This window comes from Bos grunniens, chromosome 17 (genome assembly GCF_055505025.1).
Source record: "Bos grunniens cultivar Pamir isolate PY7600 chromosome 17, Bosgru_T2T1.0, whole genome shotgun sequence".
NCBI lineage: Eukaryota > Metazoa > Chordata > Mammalia > Artiodactyla > Bovidae > Bos > Bos grunniens.
The window spans coordinates 26,463,650-26,483,585 of NC_141181.1; the positions used below are offsets into that span (position 1 = coordinate 26,463,650).

The 19,936-nt window shown below is 39.0% G+C and overlaps 1 long non-coding RNA gene across 11 annotated transcripts in view; it reads left to right on the top strand.

The window, feature by feature from the left end:
• LOC147355129 (uncharacterized) overlaps window positions 1-19,936 on the top strand; it is a 518,407-nt gene that overhangs the window by 32,278 nt on the left and 466,193 nt on the right. The window contains exon 2 of one of the 11 annotated variants that reach the window (XR_015144221.1): window positions 19,332-19,651. The exons of the other annotated variants lie outside the window; for them this stretch is intronic. This is a non-coding gene — a long non-coding RNA (uncharacterized LOC147355129). Of the gene's footprint in view, window positions 1-19,331; window positions 19,652-19,936 lie in introns of those variants that run through there. 11 annotated transcript variants of the gene reach the window in all.

Consider the following 19,936-nt stretch of genomic DNA (forward strand, 5'->3'; position numbering starts at 1 on the left):
GACCTTTTCCAGTCCTGTGGCCACTGCTGACTTTTCCAAATTTGCTGGCATATTGAATGCAGCACTTTCACAGCATCATCTTTCAGGATTTGGAATAGCTCAAGTGGAATTCTATCACCTCCACTAGCTTTGTTAGTAGTGATTCTTTCTAAAGCCCACTTGATTTCACATTCCAGGATGTCTGGCTCTAGGTCAGTGATAACACCATCATGATTATCTGGGTCGTGAAGATCTTTTATGTACAGTTCTTCTGTGTATTCTTGCCATCTCTTCTTAATATCTTCTGCTTCTGTTAGGTCCATACCATTTCTGTCCTTTATCGAGCCCATCTTTGCATGAAATGTTCCTTTGGTATCTCTGATTTTCTTGAAGAGATCTCTAGTCTTTCCCATTCTGTTGTTTTCCTCTATTTCTTTGCATTGATCACTGAAGAAGCTTTCTTATCTCTTCTTGCTATTCTTTGGAACTCTGCATTCAGATGCTTATATCTTTCATTTTCTCCTTTGCTTTTCGCTTCTCTTCTTTTCGCAGCTATTTGTGAGGCCTCCCCAGACAGCCATTTTGCTTTTTTGCATTTATTTTCCATGAGGATGGTCTTGATCCCTGTCTCCTGTACAATGTCACGAACCTCATTCCATAGGTCATCAGGCACTCTATCTATCAGATCTAGGCCCTTAAATCTATTTCTCACTTCCACTGTATAATCATAAGGGATTTGATTTAGGTCATACCTGAATGGTCTAGTGGTTTTCCCTACTTTCCTCAATTTAAGTCTGAATTTGGCAATAAGGAGTTCATGGTCTGAGCCACAGTCAGCTCCTGGTCTTGTTTTTGCTGACTATATAGAGCTTCTCCATCTTTGGCTGCAAAGAATATAATCAATCTGATTTTGATATTGACCATCTGGTGATGTCCATGTATAGAGTCTTCTCTTGTGTTGTTTGAAGAGGGTGTTATGACCAGTGCATTTTCTTGGCAAAACTCTATTAGTCTTTGCCTTGCTTCATTCTGTATTCCAAGGCCAAATTTTCCTGTTACTCCAGGTGTTTCTTGACTTCCTACTTTTGCATTCCAGTCCCCTATAATGAAAAGGACATCTTTTTTGGGTGTTAGTTCTAAGAGGTCTTGTAGGTCTTCATAGAACCATTCAACTTCAGCTTCTTCAGCGTTAATGGTTGGGGCATAGACTTGGATTACTGTGATATTGAATGGTTTGCCTTGGAAACGAACAGAGATCATTCTGTCGTTTTTGAGATCACATCCAAGTACTGCATTTTGGACTCTTTTGTTGACCATGATGGTACTCCATTTCTTCTGAGGGATTCCTGCCCGCAGTAGTAGATATAATGGTCATCTGAGTTAAATTCACCCATTCCAGTCCATTTCAATTCGCTGATTCCTAGAATGTCGACATTCACTCTTGCCATCTCTTGTTTGACCACTTCCAATTTGCCTTGATTCATGGACCTGACATTCCAGGTTCCTATGCAATATTGCTCTTTACAGCATTGGACCTTGCTTCTATCACCAGTCACATCCACAGCTGGGTATTGTTTTTGCTTTGGCTCCATCCCTTCATTCTTTCTGGAGTTATTTCTCCACTGATCTCCAGTAGTATATTGGGTACCTACCGACCTGGGGAGTTTCTCTTTCAGTATCCTATCATTTTGCCTTTTCATACTGTTCATGGGGTTCTCAAGGCAAGAATACTGAAGTGGTTTGCCATTCCCTTCTCCAGTGGACCACATTCTGTCAGATCTCTCCACTATGACCTGCCCGTCTTGGGTTGCCCCACGGGCATGGCTAAGTTTCATTGATTGAAGATAAAAAATAATACGATTTATTTGGGTGCTCTTTGTGCACTGAGTATTAAGTGTGGTTTATGGATTATCTCATTTAATCATCATGACAAACTCATGAAATAGTGCTGTTATCTCCATTTTATAGAAGAGGGGGAAAAAAGTACTTTTCTCAAGGTCAGTACAGGGAACAAATGATTCAGATCCAGATACTTCTGCTTTCAGAGGTCATGTCATTAACCATTATGCTATTATGGCAGCATTATAGTCTGCATAATGAATAAACGTTTTGTTTAGCCATTCTTGTACTGATGAATATTTAGAGTTTTTCTAATTACAGCACAATACTGCAGTTGATATTCTTGCACAGTTATCAGCTATGTATTTCCAAAAGTGGAAAGACAGAGCTTTGCATCCATTATTTATGGACTGTAGAATTAGTAAGAACTGTACTACTCTAAAGCCACCCCCAGTTTTGCACATATCTCAGCCTAGTTTGAACCTGCCCATTTCCCTACATTCTCATATACTTTGTTAATATTTGTATTTTTACAAATCTGATGGAGGAAGAAATTGGTACTTCTTTAAATGCGTTTTACTGATTATTTGGATTGTTTCATATGTTTATCAACATTTGTATTTCTAGAACAGTTTCCAGAAAACTATTCATATCTTTTGCCTGGGTTTCTGTTATGTTGAGTATCTCCAAAAATGAGTTTAAATGTCAACTCTTTCAAAGGAACTTCCCTGGTTCGCACAATTTGAAATACTCTCTTCCTTGTTTGATTTTTATATTTCATCTGCACTTCTCTTATAGCATCACTTTCTACTTTGTATAATTGCTGTTTCTGTATTATCTGAACTCCTGTATAATCTCCTTTAGGGAATAGTTTATGTTTATTAATCTTTATGACTCATATTAAAATTAGCAAAAAAAATAAAAATTTAGTTAGTTTAGCTTTTAAGTTTTTCAGTTATTATGCATGCCTCCTACTGAGAAAGATAATTTGGGGGGATGCCTTATTTTGAAATAATTAGAAGCAAACAAAAATAATAACCATTTACCATCATTCAGATTGGAAATACAGTGTGTTATAAATAATATGATTTACTATTTACATATTATAAGAGTAATTCATCATATGGCTGGAAACTTCTCTGATTTTTATCACCCAGGAGAATTTTTTGAAAACCTGTCTTTCATTAAATTATAAAAATATCAACCAATTTTTTAAAAAAATCATAAAGCATACAGAAAAAAGTGAAAACATTTTCCATTAGTAAAAATGATTATGAAAGCTCATACAATTATTGTTTACCTTATATCAATACATTTAAGGGTCATTCTGCAAAATACTATGAAATATGTGATTTAAGACAGAGGTAAAAAGCCACTGGACTTTAGAGTTCAGGGTGTAAGTCTGAAATTTCAACGAAATGAAAGGTTCTTTCATATAGTTGACTCTTCAGTCTTCCTCAGATATTTTTTAATCATTGCTTCTGAAATATCTGTTAGTTGTACATACTTTTTTTTTCTTTTTTAAAAATTCTTATTTTGGAGTATAGCTCATTAACAATGCTGTTATTAGTTTCAGATGTACAGCAAAGCGATTCATTTATACATGTACATATAACTATTCTTTTTCAAATTGTTTTCCCACTTAGGTTATTACAGAATATTGAGCAGAGTTCTCTGTGCTATACAGTAGGCTGTCTGTTGGTTATCTGTTTTAATTATACGTAGCAGTGTATACTGATCAATCCCAAGCTCCCATTGGTTAGTACTCTTCACTTCCACTGTCAGGGGCCCAGGTTGGATCCCCGACTAGGGAGAACTAAGATCCCACAGGCCGCTAGGCCAAAAAACAAAACAACACAAAAAACCCTCAGGTTTTAAGCATTCCCCTACATGACTCTGAACTAGTAAGTGCAGTTTACTTTGGGCTTTTGAATTCTATCGGTGACAATAAGTCACATTTATTACTTTAGAAGCCCCAGAACTAATGCTATAGAAACCTATATATAGAATTAGTGTCTTACTTATCAGAATCCACAAACATATTGAAGGAAATTCAAGGCTATGGGAATCAAGTTAATAGTAGAATAGTTTATTTCTGTGGTAAATTGCTCACTGGTAAATTCAGAGAAGCAGCTTAAAGTTGTGATCACAGTCCTCAGTTCAATCTCTCCAAGTGTTTATTTTTTGCTCCTAGAAAGGATTCTGCCTGTGTATATTTAAAGCACCACTTATTCAAGTGCTTTAATAATTTGTAAAATATTATTACCCAGGAATAGCTGTTGAAGATTCAAGAACAGGTTGTTAATGATCTCCTAGGACCATTCTCCATATTGTAGTTCTTGGGGACATGTTTCTTGAGATAGAATCAAGGTAGAAATTGATATTCACATGTAAATGACTTTGGGAAGCTTTTTACTTTAGCTTCCTCTTGGAGATCCAGAAAGAACGCTAGCATATAAACAGCTATAGGCAAACAAATGTTTTTAACTATGTTTAATCAAGTATTTAAAAAAGCATATTAGCAGGGGAAAATCTTTCCCCCATGAAGATTGCACTTGCAGAATACATAAGGCTTATCTATTTAGTTTTCTTTTGGCAAATACCATGCACATATTTTTCATGAAATGGGTATACATTACCTTGGATATTTGTTAGAGGAGTTGTTTGGTAATATTTGCACTTGCTTGGTGATATTTGCTTCTTATAGGCTTAGCACCATTCCCCTTGGGAAATATTACCGTAGCTTGCCCATTTTCTCAGGTGTTTTCTTTGATTGCAATCAGCCACAGATGTTGCATCTCTTTGGTCAGATTTCACATTTTGCAATAGAGGGTTAAGAATGGGAGCTGTGGAATTTCATAAATACAGAATCAAATTTCGGCTGTGTTGCTGATTAGCTGTGTAAAGTAAGAGCAAATTTGTGAACCTCTCTCATCTGTAGTTGCATTATTTAAAAAGTAAAAATATTAATATTGACTCTAGAGACACAGGTTAAATCACTATATAGGAAAACTAAATAGATCACAGCTATTACTGTTATTATTAATATTTCTTAGGTGTGAATGCTGCCTTCAGAGGGGACATACATACTAGAAAAAGTTTTTATAAAATGTGGTCAGGAGAAATTGGTTGCTTTTACACACACACACTTTTTTTTTAACCTAAAATGTAAAAAAAAAAATAATTAGCCACTTTATGTGAAAATTTTGGTATATTAAAACAAATAAATATCTTGGCAGACATTTTTAACTGGAGTATAATTACTTTACCATGTTGTGCTCTTACATTTTTACTATACAGCAAAATGGTGTGCTAAGTGCTGTGTTAAGTCGCTTCATTCACATCCAACTCTTCATGACCCCATGGAGCCCCCTGCCAGGCTCCCTTGTCCATGGCATTCTCCATGCAGAATACTGGAGTGGGTTGCCATTTCCTCCTCCAAGGGATCTTTCTGACCCAGGGATCAAACATGTGTCTCTTATGTCTCCTGCATTAGAAAGTTTTTTTTTTTTTTTTTTTTTTTTACCACAAATGCAACCGAATCAGCTATATGTATAGCTATATCCCCTCCCTCTTGAGCCTCCCTCCTACCACTCCACTCCATCCCACCTCTCTAGGTCATCACAAAGTACTGAGCTAAGCTTTCTGAACTTACAAGCAGTTTCCCACTAGCTCTCTATCTTACACAAGGTCGTGTATATATGTCAATGATACTCTAAATTTGTCCCTCCCTCCCCTGATAGACACTTTTAATAGGCTATGTGATAGGCTGTGCAAAAGCAATTCATAAAAGTTTTCTCTTGCCTACATTTTTTCATCTGGTAAGCTAAAATATCAATGCTTCCTGGTGTGACAATTAATCCAGATGACATATAAGTGGATCTCACAGGCAAGGTTTCCAGGAAAGTCTTTAAAGCAGTACATGCTTGATTTGTATGTCATCGATCCTCTGGCCTTTGCTGCTTCAGCCTTACCTCTTTTAATTGCCTAGAATGTGACCATCATGCCTTAAGATCCTATAGACATCATGCAACCTTTTGTGACACCTGATTCTAAGGACTTGCTAATAATGTCACTGCAGGTAACTCAAATTTTCAATGTCACTGTGCTGCTGCTTTTCTCCCCGGTGTCGATCATATTCACCTGCTTTTTTTTTTTTTTTCCATAAGAAAAGATAAACCTTCTGTGTGTTAACTTTTCTTGCTATCTATGTTCAGTTCAGTTCAGTCGCTCAGTTGTATCCGACTCTTTGTGACCCCAAGAATTGCAGCACTCCAGGCCTCCCTGTCCATCACCAACTCCCAGAGTTCATTCAGACTCACATCCATCAAGTTGGTGATGCCATCCAGCCATCTCATCCTCTGTCGTTCCCTTCTCCTTCTGCCCCCAATCCCTCCCAGCATCAGGGTCTTTTCCAATGAGTCAACTCTTCACATGAGGTGGCCAAAGTACTGAAGTTTCAGCTTTAGCATCATTCCTTCCAAAGGACACCCAGGACTGATCTCCTTCAGAATGGACTGGTTGGATCTCCTTGCAGTCCAAGGGACTCTCAAGAGTCTTCTCCAACACCACAGTTCAAAAGCATCAGTTCTTTGGCGCTCAGCTTTCTTCACAGCCCAACTTTCACATCCATGCATGACCACAGGAAAAACCATAGCCTTGACTAGACGGACCTTTGTTGGCAAAGTAATGTCTCTGCTTTTGAATATGCTGTCTAGGTTGGTCATAACTTTCTTTCCAAGGAGTAAGCGTCTTTTAATTTCATGGCTGCAGTCACCATCCGCAGTGATTTTGGAGCCCCCAAAAATAAAGTCTGACACTGTTTCCACTGTTTCCCCATCTATTTCCCATGAAGTGATGAGACCAGATACCATGATTTTAGTTTTCTGAATGTTGAGCTTAAGCCTATCTATGTTACTTATTGCCAAATCCTGTCCTAACTGAAATCAATATGAAAACTTACATCACAGATTCAGCCTGAAGATTATATTAGATTATATGGCATTCCATTCATTCAATAATAAATATTTTAAGTCAACTGAAGGTAGGACTTGAAACTCTTGTAACTTGTGTGTGTGGGGGTAGTGCTCAGTTGTGTCTGACTCTTTGTGACCCAATGGACCTGCCAGGTTTTTCTGTCCATGAAATCTTTCAGGCAATAATACTGGAGTGAGTTGCCATTTCCTACTCCAGGAGATCATCCTGAGCCAGGGATGAAACTGACATCTCTTGTGTCTTCTGCTTTGGCAGGTAGATTCTTTACAATAGTACCACTGGGCTTCTTGGAATTTCAGTTAGTCAGTTTAGTCTCTCAGTGTCCAACTCTGAGATCCAATGGACTGCAAGTCAGGCTTCCCTGTCAATCACCAACTCCCAGAGTTTGCTCAAATTTATGTCCATCGAGTCAGTGATACCATCCAACCATCTCATCCTCTGTCATCCCCTTCTCCTCCCGCCTTCAATCTTTCCCAGCATCAGGGTCTTTTCCAGTGAGTCAGTTCTTCACATCAGGTGGCCAAAGTATTAGAGTTTCAGCTTCAGCATCAGTTCCTCCAATGAATATTCAGGACTGACTCCCTTTAGGATAGACTGGTTGGGTGTCCTTGCAGTCCAAGGGACCCTCAAGAGTCTTCTCCAACACCACAGTTCAAAGCATCAATTATTCAGTGCTCAGCTTTCTTTATAGTCCAATTCTCATGTCCATACATGACTACTGGAAAAACCTTAGCTTTGACTAGACAGACCTTTATCAGCAAAGTAATGTCTCTAGTTTTCAATATGCTGTCTAGGTTGATCATAGCTTTTCTTTCAAGGAGCAAGCGTCTTTTAAATTTCATGGCTGCAGTCACCATCTGCAGTGATTTAGGAGCCCAAAAAGATAAAGTCTCTCACTGTTTTCATTGCTTCCCCTATATGCCATGAAGTGATGGAACTGGATGCCATGATCTTGGTTTTCTGAATGTTGAGTTTTAAGCCAACTTTTTCACTCTCCTCTTTCACTTTCATCAAGAGGTTCATTAATTCTTCACGTTCTGCTATAAGGGTGGTGTCATCTTCGTATCTGAGGTTATTGATATTTCTTCCGAGCAATCTTGATTACAGCTTGTACTTCATTCAGCCCATCATTTTGCATGATGTACTCTGCATGTAAGTTAAATAAGCAGGGTGACAATATACAGCCTTGACATACTACTTTCCCTATTTGGAAACAGTTCATTGTTCCATGTCCAGTTCTAACTGCTGCTTCTTGACCTGCATACAGATTTCTCAGGAGGCAGGTAATGTGATGTGGTATTCCCATCTCTTTAAGAATTTTCCACCATTTGTTGTGATCCACACTGCCAAAGGCTTTAGCGTAGTCAATAAAGCAGAATTAGATGTTTTTTCTGGAACTCTCTTGCTTTTTTGATGATCCAACAGACGTTGACGGTTTGATCTCTGGCTCCTCTGCCTTTTTTAATTCCAGCTTGAACAGCTTGCATTACTTTGCCAACAAAGGTTCATCTAGTCAAGGCTACGGTTTTTCCTGTGGTCATGTATGGATGTGAGAGTTGGACTGTGAAGAAGGCTGAGCGCCGAAGAATTTATGCTTTTGAACTGTGGTGTTGGAGAAGACTCTTGAGAGTCTCTTGGACTGCAAGGAGATCCAACCAGTCCATTCTGAAGATCAGCCCTGGGATTTCTTTGGAAGGAATGATGCTGAAGCTGAAAATCCAATACTTTGGCCACCTCATGCAGAGAGTTGACTCATTGGAAAAGACCATAATGCTGGGAGGGATTGGGGGCAGGAGGAGAAGGGGACGACAGAGGATGAGATGGCTGGATGGCATCACTGACTCGATGGATGTGAGTCTGGGTGAACTCTGGGAGTTGGTGATGGACAGGGAGGCCTGGCGTGCTGCGATTCATGGGATCACAAAGAGTCAGACACGATTGAGTGACTGAACTAAACTAAACTGAACAGCTGGAGCTGGAAATTCATGGTTCACATACTGTTAAAACCTAACCTGGAGAATTTTGAGCATTACTTTGCTAGTGTGTGAGATGAGTGCAGCTGTGCAGTAGTTTGAACATTCTTTGGCATTGTCTTTCTTTGGAATTGGAATGAAAACTGACTTTTTCCAGTCCTGTGGCCTCTGCTGAGTTTTCCAAATTCACTGGCATGTTGAGTGCAGCACTTTCACAGCACCATCTTTTAGGATTTGGAGTAACTCAGCTGGAATTCCATCACCCCTACTAGCTTTGTTCATAGTGATGCTTCCTAAAGCCACTTGACTTTACATTCCAGGAAGTCTGACTCTAGGTGAATGAATAGACCACTGTGGGTTCTGGGTCATGAAGATCTTTTTTGTATAGTTCTTCTGTGTATTCTTGCCACCTCTTCTTACTATCTTCTGCTTTTGATAGGTTCATACCATTTCTCCCCTCTATTATGTCTGTTTTTACATGAAATGTTCTTTGGTATCACTAATTTTCTTGTAGATATTTCTAGTTTTTCCCATTCTATTGTTTTCATCTATTTCTTTGCACTGATCTTTGAGGAAGGCTTTCTTATCTCTCCCTGATATTCTCTGGATGGTACTCTGCATTCAGGTGGGTATATGTTTCCTTTTCTCCTTTGCTTTTCACTTCTCTTCTTTTCTCAGCTATTTGTAAGGCCTCCTCATGCAACCATTTTGCCTTTTTGCATTTCTTTTTCTTGGGGATGGTCTTGATCACTGCCTCCTGTACAGTGTCACAATCCTCTGTCCATAGTTTTTCAGGCACTCTCTCTATCAGATCTAATCCCTTGAATCTGTTTGTCCCTTCCACTGTATATTCATAAGGGATTTGATTTAGGTCATACCTGAGTGGTCTAGTGGTTTTCCCTACTTTCTCCAATTTAAGTCTCAATTTTTCTATACAGAGTTCATAGTCTGAGCCCCAGTCAGCTCCCAGTCTTGTTTTTGCTGACTGTAGAGAACTGCCCCGTCTTTGGCTGCAAAGAATATTATCAATCTGATATCATTGGTGACCATCTGGTGATGTCCACATGTGGAGTCTTCTCTTGTGTTCTTGGAAGAGGCTGTTTGCTATGACTGGTGCGGTCTCTTGGCAAAAGCGTCCGCCCTGCTTCATTTTGTACTCCAAGGCCAAATTTGCCTGTTACTTAAGATATCTCTTGACTTCCTACTTTTGCATTCGATCCTCAATAATGAAAAGGACATCTTTTTGGGGTGTTCTAGAATTTACATGATAATAAATGGAGACAGCAGAAAGCAAGTAAATAAATAGATAATTTGATTTTAACTGGTCCTATACCTATGATAGGGTTTCCCAGGTAGTGCTAGTGGTGAAGAACCTGCTTGCCAGTGCAGGAGACGTGGGTTCAATCCCTGGGTCAGGAAGATCCCCTGGAGGAGGGCATGGCAACCCACTCCAGTATTCTTGCCTGGAGATTCCATGGACAGAGGAGCCTAGAGGGCTATGGTCCATAGGGTCACAAAGAGTCAGACACAACTGAAGCAATTTAGCATGCATGCAGGCATACAGATGATAAGGAAAGCAGAAAGGATTGTAAGGGTAGGAATAGAGAAAGCAGAGGTGACTATGAAAAGGTGGTCAGAAAAATATACTATAATGAGGGATATTTAAAGACAGCGACATTTGAAACAAAAATAATTAGATGGGTCCTGCTTTGCAAAATAATCTTGAGAATATAGCATTCTTTTTTGAATTAACAAAGCAACTGACAATGTGTTAAAGAACACTGAGTTTTGGTGTGTCAGAAAAGAAAACTTGATTAGCTTGAGTATAAGGAGTGAGGGGAGATTGAAAGAAATATTGAAGAGGTAAGCTGATACTCGGAGAATGCGATGGCACCCCACTCCAGTACTCTTGCCTGGAAAATCCCATGGGTGGAGGAGCCTGGTAGGCTGCAGTCCATGGGGTTGCAAAGAGTCAGACATGACTGAGCAACTTCACTTTCACTTTTCACTTTCACGCATTGGAGAAGGAAATGGCAACCCACTCCAGTGTTCTTGCCTGGAGAATCCCAGGGACAGGGGACCCTGGTGGGCTGCCATCTATGGGGTCGTACAGAGTCGGACACAACTGAAGCTACTTAGCAGCAGCAGCAAGCTGATACTAGATTATATAGAGACTTGTAGGAAATAAAAGGTTTTCTGTGTATTCCAGGAGTTTTGCGGCCTATAATCCACCTCAAACTTACTGGCATAAAATAGTAAATGTTTATTATTGTCACAAATTCTGTAGGTCAGCAGTTTGGTAAAAGCTTCACAGAGATGGCTTTTGTCTACTCTCCATGATAAGGTATCAGCAGAAAAGACATACATGCCTCAAATTGACTCAGATAGCAAGGGGCAAGTCCACCTGTGAGTCTGTTAGTTTCCCAGTCATGTCCGTCTCTTTGTGACCCCATGGACTGTAGCCCTCCAGCCTCCTCTGTCCATGGGATTTTCCAGGCAAAAATACTGGAATGGGTTGCCATTTCCTTCTCCAGAGGATCTTCCCGACATGGATCGAGCCCAGGTCTCCAGCATTGCAGGTAGATTTTTTACTGTCTGAGCCACTAGGGAAGCCCACCTGTGAGACTGGTGAGACTGCTTCTTTTTTTACATTCTTGGCCCCTGGCCTGGAGCATTTGAAGCCAAGGATGAACTAGGCCTGTCACCTGGACTCTTCTTCAAGGTCTCTTCACACAGCTTGATTTCTCCCAACCTGGCATTAGAGAGGAAATCCTGAGAGGAACTGTTCTGAAAGGTCTAAGTAGAAATCACATGGTCCATCCTAACCATATCTCAAAAGTTATATAGATTGTTTCTGTTGTATTGGTTGAAGTAGTCATGGATCCTCCCAGATTCAAGATCAGAAATTGTTAGACTCCATCTCTTAGTGGAATGAAAGTTGAAGAACTCAGAGGCTGTATTTTATAGCCATAATATTATATCAAATGGAGGGAAAACAAAATACATGCATGTTTTTACCATGTCCATTTTCCTACAAAGTATTGAGCTTTCAATGCCCTCCATACACTGATACTCAGTCTCCCTCATCTTTTATCCCATTAAACCTTGTCTTCTAGGGGCAATTCTGATTAGTTCTATTAAATTTTAAACTAAATTGTCAGTTGTTTCATTTGCTATTATTTTCTCCCATTCTGAAGCCTGTCTTTTCACCTTGCTAATAGTTTCCTTTGATGTGCAGAAGCTTTTAAGGTTAAATAGGTCCCATTTGTTTATTTTTGCTTTTATTTCCAATATTCTGGGAGGTGGGTCATAGAGGATCCTGCTGTGATGTATGTCAGAGAGTGTTTTGCCTATGTTCTCCTCTAGGAGTTTTATAGTTTCTGGTCTTACGTTTAGATCTTTAATCCATTTTGAGTTTATTTTTGTGTATGGTGTTAGAAAGTGTTCTAGTTTCATTCTTTTACAAGTGGTTGACCAGATTTCCCAGCACCACTTGTTAAAGAGATTGTCTTTATCTCTTGGGAGATAAAGATTTATCTCTGGGCTTTCTATTTTGTTCCATTGATCTATATTTCTGTCTTTGTGCCAGTACCATACTGTCTTGATAACTGTGGCTTTGAAAATAATAGCAAATGAAGCAACTGACAAACAACTAATCTCAAAAATATACAAGCAACTCCTACAGCTCAACTCCAGAAAAATAAATGACCCAATCAAAAAATGGGCCAAAGAACTAAATAGACATTTCTCCGAAGAAGACATACAGATGGCTAACAAACACATGAAAAGATGCTCAACATCACTCATTATCAGAGAAATGCAAATCAAAACCACTATGAGGTACCATTTCACGCCAGTCAGAATGGCTGTGATCCAAAAGTCTACAAGCAATAAATGCTGGAGAGGGTGTGGAGAAAAGGGAACCCTCTTACACTGTTGGTGGGAATGCAAACTAGTACAGCCACTATGGAGAACAGTGTGGAGATTCCTTAAAAAACTGGAAATAGAACTGCCTTATGATCCAGCAATCCCACTGCTGGGCATACACACTGAGGAAACCAGAAGGAAAAGAGACACGTGTACCCCAATGTTCATCGCAGCACTGTTTATAATAGCCAGGACATGGAAGCAACCTAGATGTCCATCAGCAGATGAATGGATAAGAAAGCGGTGGTACATATACACAATGGAGTATTACTCAGCCATTAAAAAGAATACATTTGAATCAGTTCTAATGAGGTGGATGAAACTGGAGCCTATTATACAGAGTGAAGTAAGCCAGAAGGAAAAACACCAATACAGTATACTAATGCATATATACGGAATTTAGAAAGATGGTAACAATAACCCAGTGTATGAGACAGCAAAAGAGACACTGATGTATAGAACAGTCTTATGGACTCTGTGGGAGAGGGAGAGGGTGGGAAGATTTGGGAGAATGACATTGAAACACGTAAAATATCATGTAAGAAACGAGATGCCAGTCCAGGTTCGATGCACGATACTGGATGCTTGGGGCTAGTGCACTGGGACGACCCAGAGGGATGGTATGGGGAGGGAGGAGTGAAGAGGGTCTAGGATGGGGAACACATGTATACCTGTGGCGGATTCATTTTGATATTTGGAAAAACTAATACAATTATATAAAGTTTAAAAATAAAATAAAATAAAATAAAAATTTAAACTAAAGACAATTTTGTAGTATTGACATTTTTAGAGGGAGATATATTTAATTCACAAAATTATTATTCTGGATAATTTATTAAACTATTTCCTATGTGAGTCAAAGTGAAAAGGTAAATAGAGTCTGGGCAAGGTATAATTAATATGCATATATTATTTTAGTATCAATCTGTGGTGGAGAGCATTTGTTCCATCTGAACAGAATACCCATTATTAATATTTTTTCTTCCCATATGACCCTGAGGGCACATATTCCAGTTTTTATTTTCCCAGATAAGCCAGAAATTATTTCTGAATTATTTTAATTATAAACTGTTACATTAAAATTTAAAATAAAATCCTGATCTATAAAGACTTTATATAACTGAGGACTTCGAACCCATGAACTTTCCTTAAATCAAGATACTTGTCATAGAATTTGAGGCAACAGTGAAAATAGTTAATGTTTTTAAGGTGGGAATCATTGCCACAACTCCTGAATATATGAAATAGTTGCTCTATATAACTATTTCTTATAATAGGATTTTTCCTTCAAATTCTTTCAATAAGATTAAAAAATAGGCATTTCTAAATACATCTTTATTTTTAAATAATTCTACAACATTGACTCATTTACCTAATTATAGAACTTAATTTAGTATGTTATGTGCACTAAATCAAATAATTATTTGATGTTTTCAGTACTTCACAGTTTTGTTCTATTTAAAATTTATTTTCTTCTATGTGTGAGAAAATTTTTTTCACATGTTAATTGAAAATATTAGAGCTTCTAAGAAAGAATGGGAACTAGGATTTCAGTTGTAATCCATGTCTGCCACTATATGAAATATTTAAAAAATCCCTCTAATGATGTGACATAAAAAAAGAAATTGGGAGTCAGGGTATTTGATAGAAGCACCATCATAAACCAGTCATGTCAATAGAACAACAGTCATGAATGATGCAGAGAGAAATCATAAGGATGTGATTCCTATAAATAATAAAATCCACCATCATTGAATGTTAGCTAACACAGAGCATCAGGATTATGCAGATTTGTACTAATAGATGAATAACCTGAAATAAACTGTGAAATAACTGCACTGCATAGTAACCATATATGTTGTTGTTCAGTCACTCAGTCATGTTCAACTTTTGAGACCCATGGACTGCAACATGCCAGGCTTGCTTTACCATATCCTGGAGCATGCTCAAACTCATGTCCATTGTGTCAGTGATGCCATCCAGCCATCTCATCCACTGATGCCCTCTTCTCCTTCTGTTCTCAATCAGGGTCTTTTCCAAAGAGTTGGCTCTTTGCATCAGATGACCAGAATACTGGAGCTTCAGCTTCAGCATCAGTTCTTCCAAGTATTCAGGGTTGATTTCCCTTAAGATTGATTGGTTTGATCTCCTAACCATTTTAGATAGTGACCTTGCTCAAATTCATGTCCATCGAGTCAATGATGCCATCAACCGTCTCATCCTCTGTCATCCCCTTCTCCTCCCTCCTTCAATCTTTCCCAGCATCAGGGTCTTTTCCAGTGAGTCAGTTCTTCACATTAGGTAGCCAAAGTATTGGAGTTTCAGCTTCAGCATCAGTCCTTCAAATGAACACCCAGGACTGATCTCCTTTAGGAGGGACTGGTTGGATGTCCTTGCAGTCCAAGGGACTCTCAAGAGTCTTCTCCAACACCACAGTTCAAAAACATCAATTCTTCGGCACTCAGCTTTCTTTACGGTCCAACTCTCACATCCATACATGACCACTGGAAAACCCTTAGCTTTGACTAGACAGACCTTTGTTGGCAAAATAATGTCTCTTCTTTTCAATATGCTGTCTAGGTTGGTCATAGCTTTTCTTCCAAGGAACAAGCGACTTTTAATTTCATGGCTGCAGTCACAATCTGCACTGATTTTTGGAGCCCAAAAAGATAAAGTCTCTCACTGTTTCCATTGTTTCCCATCTATTTGCCATGAAGTGATGGAACTGGATGCCATGATCTTAGTTTTCTGAATGCTGAGCTTTAAGCCAACCTTTTCACTCTCCTCTTTCACTTTCATCAAGAGGCTCTTTAGTTCTTCTTCACTTTCTGCCACAAGGGTGGTGTCATCTGCAAAACTGAGGTTATTGATATTTCTCCCAGCAGTCTTGATTCCAGCTTGTGCTTCATCCAGCCTGGCATTTTGCATGATGTGTTCTGCATATAAGTTAAATAAGTAGGGTGACAATATACATTGTTGATGTACTCCTTTTCCAGTTTGGAACCAGTCTGTTGTTCCATGTCAGTTCTAATGTTGCTTCTTGACCTGCATACAGATTTCTCAGGAGGCAGGCAAGGTGGTTTGATATTCCTATCTGTTGAAGAATTTTCCACAGTTTGTTGTTATCCACACAGTCAAAGGCACTGGCATAATCAATAAAGTAGAAATAGATGATTTTAACCTTATTCCCAAGTAAATAATTTATCTGACATCCCACCCAACTATAGTATTGAGGGTCTTTCTGTCTTAAAATCCATTCTCTTCCATTTTCTCTCTTCTATTTATGCCTACCCAGAAGACTAAAATCTCTCTTCTTTAGGGTATTCCCATGTCTGTGTTATAATTATTTAACTCTACTATGCATTTTGGGGGATATCACTGTATTTTATTCAGTATTTCTAGGCATTTACACTGCAAAGGATTTCAAGTTGTCTTTCTTCCTTTTATGTGTAAAGTGAAGCCTTTCTCAACAATTGCAATTCCATGGAAAATGTATTCAACACTCAATAAATTTTCTCTTCTTTGCATATAAATAAAGGTTATTTTCTTTCTCTGTTATTGCTATCTAATTTTATACTTTTGGATAGTTATATATGTTATATACATAATTATATATATATATATGTATATATATGTGAGATATATAGAGAGATTTAAAATATAAACATACATAATGTAAGGTGTGTATTTATATACACATGTACACAAATTCACTGTATCTATACACACACATGGAGAAGGCAATGGCAACCCACTCTAGTACTCTTGCCTGGAAAAATCCCATGGAAAGAGGAGCCTGGTAGGCTGCAGTCCATGGGGTTGCTGAGGGTCGGACACGACTGAGCGACTTCACTTTCACTTTTCACTTTCATGCATTGGAGAAGGAAATGGCAACCCACTCCAGTGTTCTTGTCTGGAGAATCCCAGGGACGGGGGAGCCTGATGAGCTGCCGTCTGTGGAGTCGCACAGAGTCAGACACGACTGAAGTGACTTAGCAGCAGCAGCAGCAGCAGCAGCAGCATACACAACACACACACACACAGATTCATACCTGATTCAAATCAAATCAGTCGCTCAGTCCTGTCCGACTCTTTGTGAATCCATGAATCGAAGCACATCAGGCTTCCCTGTCCATCTCCAACTCCCGGATTTCACTGAGACTCATGTCCATTGAGTCAGTGATACCATCCAGCCATCTCATCCTCTGTCGTCCCCTTCTCCTCCTGCCCCCAATCCCTCCCAGCATCAGAGTCTTTTCCAATGAGTCAACTCTTCGTATGAGGTGGCCAAAGTTCTGGAGTTTCAGCTTTAGCATCATTCCTTCCAAAGAAATCGCAGGGCTGATCTCCTTCAGAATAGACTGGTTGGATCTCCTTGCAATCCAAGGGACTCTCAAGAGTCTTCTCCAACACCACAGTTCAAAAGCATCAATTCTTCAGCACTCAGCCTTCTTCACAGTCCAACTCTCACATCCATACATGACCACAGGAAAAACCATAGCCTTGACTAGATGAACCTTTGTTGGCAAAGTAATGTCTCTGCTTTTGAATATGCTATCTAGGTTGGTCATAACCTTCCTTCCAAGGAGTAAGCGTCTTTTAATTTCATGGCTGCAGTCACCATCTGTAGTGATTTTGGACCCCAGAAAAATAAAGTCTGACACTGTTTCCACTGTTTACCCATCTATTTCCCGTGAAGTGGTGGGACCGGATGCCATGATCTTCGTTTTCTGAATGTTGAGCTTTAAGCCAACTTTTTCACTCTCCACTTTCACTTTCATCAAGAGGCTTTTGAGTTCCTCTTCACCTTCTGCCATAAGGGTGGTGTCATCTGTATATCTGAGGTTATTGATATTTCTCCCAGCAATCTTGATTCCAGCTTGTGTTTCTTCCAGTCCAGCGTTTCTCATGATGTACTTTGCATATAAGTTAAATAAACAGGGTGACAATATACAGCCTTGATGTACTCCTTTTCCTATTTGGAACAAGTCTGTTGTTCCATGTCCAGCTCTAACTGTTGCTTCCTAACCTGCATACAAATTTCTCAAGAGGCAGGTCAGGTGGGTCTGGTATTCCCATCTCTTTCAGAATTGTCCACAGTTTATTGTGATCCACACAGTCAAAGGCTTTGGCATAGTCAATAAAGCAGAAATAGATGTTTTTCTGGAACTCTCTTGCTTTTTCTATGATCCAGCGGATATTGGCAATTTGATCTCTGGTTCCTCTACCTTTTCTAAAACCAGCTTGAACATCAGGAAGTTCACGGTTCACATATTGCTGAATCCTGGCTTGGAGAATTAGGGAGAACTTAGACAACTTGAAGTTGTCTTCAATTAAAGTGGCTTTTATGCATATTTGTACTACTTCCACTATTATTCATGGTTTTATTTTGTTTTACTTTTTCTTTTCTTTTGTCATTCTCTTTTTTCATTCATGGCATTCATCTAGTTTTTCTTTTCCAAGGAAGCACAATATCATTAAATATAATGGTAGGTTTAATCACTCACCACTTCTCAATATTGCTTTTTTTGGTTATTTCTTCTCTTTTCATTCTCCCTTCCTCGCCTCTCTCATGCACTCCTGTCCCTTCCTTCCTACTATCCTGGAGAGAGAGCTTTTCCTTTACCCTGCTAGGTTCTTCTGGCCTGGTCAATAATTAAATTGACAAGAAATAAATTACCAGGAAAGAAGCAAACAAAAGTTTAGTAATGGGTGTATATGGACGAGACCCAGGAAAACTGAGTAACCCGCCAAAATGGCCAAAGTCTTCACCTTAAATACCATCCTCAGCTAAAAGCAAAACGGAGTTTGAGGATGGGGAGAGTTACTTATGGATGGTTACCAGGAAAAGCATAGTAAACAAGGATACCCATATGATTTAAGTCATGGCTTTATCCAGTGATGAGTGTCTAAAGATTTGGTCATCTTCCTCTTTTAGGTACAACAAGGGAAGACATAACAATGTCTCCTTTTGTTTACAAAATGATAGCTCCTATTTGGTTTTCAGAGTTTCTCCCATGTCTACTGTTTCTTGGAAAACAATCAGCTTAAAATAATTAATATGCCAGAGGGAGATATTTTAGGGTGGCCAATTTTGCTCCTCTACGCTTCCTTCTTTCCTTTCTTCTATCTTCTGATGACAAAAACAGCCTCTTTGTACCAGTGCTGAATCAAGTCTCAGACATGGAGTTTTGAGTAAAGTAGAAAAGAATAGGTTTATTGTTTTGCCAGGTGAAGTAGAACACAGCTGGTTCATGCTCCCAAAACTATTTCCCACACAGGAGGATTTGGTGAGGAGTCTTAGAGTAGTGATTCAAGGATGAGGTTGCTGATAAGGATCGGGATGTGTGCAGGGTCTGCACTGTTGCATTCTGGCCTCAGGTGGTGTCCTGATGAGTTTCTGTGGTTCTAAAGGTTATCAAACTGTGACCTTCTCTCTGGAATGAAGAGTGCTTTAAAGTAGTTAACACCATTTTTGAGGGATTTTAGTTTTGCAGAAGAGCTCAAGGATGTTTTTATGTGTATCCCTTGTGGGGGAATCAGGACCCTGTCCCAAAGCTGTGATGTTGTTTTTTGACTGTTCTCTCTGTCTCTGTATCCCCTCCCTTCCCTGATTAGGAACTGTTTGAACCTGCACTTTCCAACTGAGAGAAGATCATGGAGGCTGAAGCCTATTCCTTATATATAAGAAATGAAGGACACAGAAAGATTTCAGTGCCCAGGAGCCCATAGGGTCCGGCTCAGCTACCCTCCCTTCCTTCCTTCTTTCCTTCCTTCTTAGTTCCTTTGCTGGTAATATTCTGTAGTCTAATTTCTGCAGTTAGTGAATAGAGAAACTTCATTGCATTTATATTTACCTTTCAATTGGATTATAAATGCCTTGATGGAAATGAGTTACAAAGCTTACTTTGCATCCTCAAGAACATTATTTTCACTTTGAATAAATAAAGGATTGATAAATATTTGTCTTTTGAAATTGAAATAATCATCAATGGCTGAAGCATATATAAAATCTCATATATTCTCAAAATTATTTATGTATGCTTTAATCTATATGTGGATCTCCAGTACTGCAGAAAAATTGGAATTGCAATAAATGGAAAGGCATCTACACTTGTTAAAGACGAATTGCTAGGTAAGATATCTCATAAGGCTTTAGAAAGTAATCAAATAAAAAATAAGTCATGATAGAAAAAGCATGGATTTATCAGCTTGAATATTGT